This window comes from Tenrec ecaudatus, chromosome 11, assembly GCF_050624435.1.
Source record: "Tenrec ecaudatus isolate mTenEca1 chromosome 11, mTenEca1.hap1, whole genome shotgun sequence".
Classification (NCBI taxonomy): domain Eukaryota; kingdom Metazoa; phylum Chordata; class Mammalia; order Afrosoricida; family Tenrecidae; genus Tenrec; species Tenrec ecaudatus.
The window spans coordinates 19730417-19737178 of NC_134540.1; the positions used below are offsets into that span (position 1 = coordinate 19730417).

The window sequence follows — 6762 nt, forward strand, 5'->3', positions numbered from 1 at the left end:
GCAGCTCCTCAGAGGGTTATAAAAGGAAACAAAGGGGGTGGGTTTCCGTTACCGAGAAAGAACAATTTGGAAAAGGAAGATTAAGATGGTCAGCCCACTTGGAGAATGTGATCAATGTCACAGAAGTGCACACGGAGACACGTTTGAGTCGGTGTATGGTCTGCTGTGCATATTCTCAACCACAAAAGTGAAATAAAACCGTTCTGAAAATGAAACCAGATCGCTCATAGCCTTGGGCCCAGGGAGTCTGCTTCTCCAGGTAGTTCAGAGACACTGTATAATAACAGGTGGGAGTTCTTTCTATCTCTCCACATTAAGAAGGAGGTCTCCTTCTCTGGATGTCAGACTATTCACACACAGGTAGGATTCGGACTGTGAGAGAATCCTTCCAGCTTTTTCAGGAAACGCTTTGACATTTCTGCATATACTTCCTGCAGTCAGCCTGTTCTATGGACATCCCTGCTCTGGGTCCTAGTGACGTTATTAGGCAGTTCCTTCCCAAGAGGCTTTTCATGAGCACCCCATCTCTCGCCACCCCAAAGATGCCACACTCAAGGCACAATAAAAAAGGGCCAGAAGATTAGAAAGGGGGAAATAGACATCAAGACATTTCTTAGCTGTCCTAAAGTACCCTGAGGAAGCCATTCTTTTGGAAATCAGAAAAGCAGTTGCCTGGTTGGGTGGGGTGGTTGTTTACGGGAATAAACCGGTGTATACTTAGGGAAGGAAAATTCCTCAAGTGAGGAAAACGTTCTCTATCTTGACCGGGAGGCTGGTAACACAGTTATCAAAGTGCATACACTTGGTAAAGCTGACAGGACACTTAAAATCTGTTCATTTTGCTAGACATGAATATTTTCTCAACAAGTATTAACGCACACACACACAACACACACCAGCAACTGCTAAAAATCCAAGCCCATACTCAACCTCAAGATCTCACAAGTTAAAAAGTCCCAACAACCCAGGCCTGTGGGCAAATGTTTTATTTAGCCTTCTTCCCGGCCTCTGCCCACATGCTGCCTTCTCCGTGAACCTGCCTTGACTCAACAGGCAGATGCAGGCTCTGTCCTGTAAGAATCAGACCATCAAAGAACGGGTACATTGGATTCTGGTGCGAGGGACAAATCCAGAACCTACCACATCCTGCCAGAAGAATGAACAGATGTGTCTTGGAAGAAAGACAGCCAGACTGTCCCTTAGATGCAAGGAAGGCAAGACTCCGTGTCTCATATGGTACTTTGGACATGTTATCAGGAGAGGTACTTTGAACATGTTATCAGGAGAGACCAGTGCCTGGAAAAGGACACGATGCTTGGTCAAGTGGAAGAGCTCAACAAGATGGACTAGCAGAGTGCCTGCAATGATGGGATTTAAGCAAGGAAGTAGGCAATGCTTCATTCTATCGTGCTTGGGGAAGCTATGAGGCAAAACTGATTCAGCAGTTCAAATCCACCAGCCACTCACATGGGAGAAAGTCCAGGCTTCCTAACCCTGTAAAGAGTTACAGTCTCGGAACCCCACAGGGGTAGTTCTACGCTGCCCTACGGGGTCACTATGAGTGACATCAACTTGAGGGCAGTGAGTTTGGTTGCGTCTTGGTGTGAGTTGTCCTTGAGTTGGATTCCTGACTCATGGCAGCCCCATGAACCTTGAAAACATTATGCTAAGTGACATAAGTCAGACGCAAAAGTCTGTATGTTGTTTGGTTTCATTTATATGACATGTCTTAAGGAGGAAACCTAATACAAATAGGAAAGTCGATCGGAAGTAACTAGGGCTTGGGGAGAAGGGAAGATGGGAGTTATCGTCCAATCGGCACGATGTTTCTGTTTGGGAAGATGAAACCATTTCGGATGTAAATAATGGTACCAACTGCACTACAATATGTATGTCATTTATGCCACTTGATTACACGCGTAAAATTGTTTAAGTGGCAGATCGTATGTGCTATATAATTTAACACAACAAAAGTTTTAAATATTATCTTCATGACTCCCTAGAAAACAAAAAACTAACAAAATCGGGTTTAGATTTGGACTACTATGTAACTGTCAAGAAGAATGAAAAAATTAATAATAAGGAGTAGTCCCCAAAACATCCTAACCATCGGATCCGTCTGGATAATGTTATGCTAAGTGAAATAAATCAGTCACCAAAGACTCACATTCTAGCTAGTAGACACTTGTTACTTCTGGTGATGAGAGAGTCGATCATAAATCGGGGTAACATCAGCACAATTTAAGAAGAAAAAGATCCACTGAAAGTCAGAGGGGGTACAACTCAGATTCTGGTGCCAGAGTGGGCAATGAGTCAAGCTGGCACCCTCCAGCACCTTTCCCAGGGTAATAGCGATACAGAAAGAACTGAACCTGGGGTGGGGTGTGGGGGGTAACCAGGACAGGAAGGTTGGGCCAGGCAGTAGTACAGGTAAGTGGACCCAATTCTTCTGCTCCAGCCATAAAAATTACTACTATATCTAAACCTTTACCTAGATGGCAACATGAACTCATGAACTACTAACTGGTTTTTCTCTTAAATTCCAGCCAGAGTGATAAATTATAGGCCCACTTTGCAATCTCATGCGTAGTTTATCTGTTTGCTAAAAGACCTTGTAATAAAGAAGCAACTACTAGGTATGAGAAAATTAAGTGCTGCTGAAGAGAGCTAAAGTTAGAGACCTGGGGGTATATTTCCTACCACTTCATCATGTACCACATGACCTTGCTGCAATCGATTTCCCTTCTGCCTTTGCCTTCAAACCATTACTTGGCTTTAAACCAGGGTTTAATCATAAACCAGCCCTGGTATGTTAATGTTCCAAACAGCGTTTCTATCATTATGCTGAATTATTTCAAAGGGTACCATTGGTCTTCAACAGCAATATTGACCCCTGAATAAACTAATCAGAATTTTAGTCCACATACACCTTTAAACATCTAAGCACAATTTGAAACAGTGAACAACTGATACTCACTTGTAGACTAACAACCAATAACCCTCACTCTCCTTGGCCCCCTCCCCAAAATAAAACTGGACCTTTGGCTCAGAGTCACACCTAACTATTTAAAATCACAGAGGGAGAATGAAGGAGACAGGCATAGAATAATAGACACAGTTTGGTTATCATTCAGAGTCAAACAGGATATTGGACTTTCTTGATTTGGGGCAATATAAAGGTGCTGTTGAAAATAAAAGCATATTATAATATACTCGTATATAAGATATGACATATTCTACTTATGGTTCAATAAATGCAGAGCAAAGAATGACAAAAAGGAAGCAAGAATGTTGGCAAGCAGACGAAATATGTATACTATCTTCTTCCTTTCCTTAAAAGACCTCATAAAAATACACTTTGGGATCACTATTTTATCTTCACATTTGGAATTCTGACAGTCAAAAGGCTGTTGCCAGCAGAGACCAATATACAGTGTTTCTTTGGATATGAACACTCATTTAAAATATATGCGTCTGGTGGTTGTAACAAGCTATCGATGAATCTGGACACGAACAGGAGACATCAATGAGCCTGACAGTGACCACGAGGACCCCTGGTGCCGATGGTTTAACGCTGGCTGGGCTGCTAACCAAAAGGCTGCAGGTTGAAATCTACCCAGAGACAAAGCTTCCAGGGACAAAGATCAGGAGATCTGATTCCATAAAGATCCTTGCCTATAAAGCCTTAAGGGGCAGTTTTACTCTGTCACAGGGGGTAGCTCCAGGACATGCAGTGTTGTCACCTCACATGCCCACAGGAGACCCAAGGCAGACATGAACATCTCAACTACTCACACGTCGCCAATAAAAGTCCAACCTTCCTCTGCTTGGCACCAAACCAAAACCAACAAACTCACTACCATCAAGCTGATGCCAACGCTTCGTGACACGATAGTACAGGATAGAATGACTCCTGTGGGTTTCCAAGACGACAATTATTGATGGGAGTAGAAAGCCGATCTGTCTCTCATAACGCTGGCTGGTGGTTTAGAACTGCTGACCTTGCAGACTGCAGTCCATTGAGTAATTGCCATCCAACCAGGACTCTCTGTGTTTAGTAAACAGGAGATGATACTTTTAGAAAAGTAAAGCGTCTGACCCAGTTGCCCAATCACTGCTGACAAACTTTTACATGGGGTGTGAGCAAAGAGTAGTGGAGGGGTTTCCTCAACGTCTGACCTCAAACGTCCAGGGCAGATTGCCACAAAGCAGAGTCAGGCACACCTCCATCTTCCATCTCGTTGTATCCTATTCTGACACAATCTATCCCTCGCCCAGCTCTGCTTTTTCACCGAAATTCAGTCATTTGTTACACTGCTCACACAGCTCCCACCCAGGAGACTCACAATTATGGAGCGCAGTTAAGGAAGTCAACAGGTTACAATTCAGGTGAGAAATGCTCAGGATACAGTTGTTCAATCTGGCCGGCAGGCAGGCTCTCTCTACCCTCCCCACCCCCCCTTACCAGTCACTTGGCCTACCCCACCCCACACATACACACACTCCCTCCTCTGCTTGGGCAGTTACAAACTTCTTTTAAGGCTGCCAATAAATACCTAAAGGGCATGTCACTCTCACAGTACACCTGAAAACAGACACTCAGCTCCCCCAGGTGAGTGTCCCAAGGCACCCTACTCCACAAGCCAGCTTCCTGCTCAGCAACACAGCTGTGCGTGCTCCAGGCCCAGGAAGTCCGCTGCTCAGTCTCCTGCTCTGGCACCTGGTTCTGCTCCCGATCCGCTGCCACGCCTCTGGTGTCAAAACCATCTCCTGGATCAAGTAGGTTTGATGTGCAGAAACCTGGGGTCCTAAGGACACCTCCCTTTTACTGGTAATGCGATCCCCTTCCCTGATTCTGTGATGGCTCACTTTATACCCCCACAGGATCACACTCAAAATGAACTGGCAGCAATCACTCCCAGCTGAGTCAGAATCCAAGCAATATCTTCCCCCACACACACACCTCCTGACCCAGCCCCATCAGTAAAAAGTGGTCTTTGGTGAAAATTAACAGACTGTGGCTAGGCGAGCCAATGTGGGTAACTCACTGCATTGTACCGTGGGATGGGTAAAGAAAGACGAAAACATTTGCCGTGTGCACTGACTTCTATTTAAAATACACATTCCCTGGGCCTACCATATGCAAATGTCTCACAGTAGCCTTACACAATTTTAAGAATAGCAATGTCAAAGAATTGTTAGTTTTCAGAAATCTACACACTCAAGAAACGTCTGTGAAACCACCCAGATTCTGTTTTCCTGAAGCAAACACATTTGCATGTGCAAATTCCACACAAACCCTGTGTCTGACAAACACAACTCCCAATGTCTCCCCTTTCCTCCTCCCCGCCTCCTTCCCCAGCACTCCCAGACAAGCTTGATTTCATTTACAAAATCATGCAGAGGGCTGCTAATGGAAAACTACCTTCAGAAGCTTTGACTTCTCCATTTTTATGAATGAAGGAAGTTATTTATTTTAACTACATTGCTGGAATATTTTCATCCTCGTTTCTATTCTAAGTACACTGTTTATTATTCTTCTCCCAACCTCTTCTGGCCCTCCCCTCACACATTTCGAAGTCACCTTCAAACCAACTCAAAAGTTGCACTCCAAAAAGGATGCGGACAGCTTGCTAAGGTCTCAGACCCTCTCCTGTTTTTCACATCCTTTGACCCATTCTAAGAAACACTGGCGTCTGTTGGGCTTGTTGCACATGCTTGTTATTTTTGTTTCAGGAGAAATGTATGGCTTTTCAATGAAGTTTGTCATGGGATTCTTGAATGCATTTTTTTCCACCCAAAACAATTTTTTTAGTGTGTGTGTGTGTGTGTGTGTGTGTGTAAGAAAGAGCTTTGTACACAAAAGCAACTGAATATTGAGAAAACATCCCAGCCTAGTCTAGATCAAGTCCATAATCTAATATTAGCCTATATGTCTCACACCAATCTATGAATTCCTCTTCAGACTCACAAAACACATGCAATGACACCAAATACAGGGAGATCACAGGCCACTGAGTGGAAAGTCTTGTGGATCCAGTGGCAGTAGCGGCATCTCAGCACTGGCAGGGGTCTTCGTGTGACTCCTTCAGCTGCAGTGCTCTACTGTAGCTCCGTGTGTCTTGTCAGCAAGCATGCCTCACAGGGAGTGAGCCCAATCTTTAACCTAATTTGAACTCGTCAGAACGTTGATGGATAGACTAGCCAGTGGCATATATTAACTCCTGTCTGCAAGACTGGAGTAGACTGCAATTTTCTACTCAGGAGTTTAGCCTGATTTAGGGATACTGGCTGGTCACCTCTGCTCCAAAGAATGCTCCCTCTTGGAGAAGGGCCTCTGTAGGAGCCCAGAGAATGACAGTCCTACAGCTGACCTCGTACAAACAAGCACAATCCAAGGCACAATCTCCAAGACACCAACTTCCCCTTGCACTGGTAGAGAGATGGAAGACCTCGCAATCCACAAGGCATTGTTGGGAAAGTGACAGCTCTCCCCCAGAACAAACAAACTCATTGCCATCCAGTCAATTCTGAGTCCTGGAGAGTCTATACGGGCTGAGTAAGAATAGGGCAGGGTCTCCGACACAGTAAAAAACCTCATTTTTCGCCCACCAAGAGGCTGGTGGTTTCGAACTGCTGAGCTCATCAATTACATCCCAAAGCATACCCACTATGCCATCAGAGTTCTTGTGACCCACCCCACCCCACCCCACCCCCAAAAAAACCCAACTCGCTGACACTGAATAAATTTCAACTTACAGT

At 44.7% G+C, this 6762-nt stretch overlaps 1 protein-coding gene across 5 annotated transcripts in view; it reads right to left on the reverse strand.

Annotated features, from left to right (window-relative positions):
• The window catches only part of LMO7 (LIM domain 7), a 254442-nt gene that overhangs the window by 246324 nt on the left and 1356 nt on the right, over positions 1–6762 (reverse strand). The window lies entirely within an intron of this gene.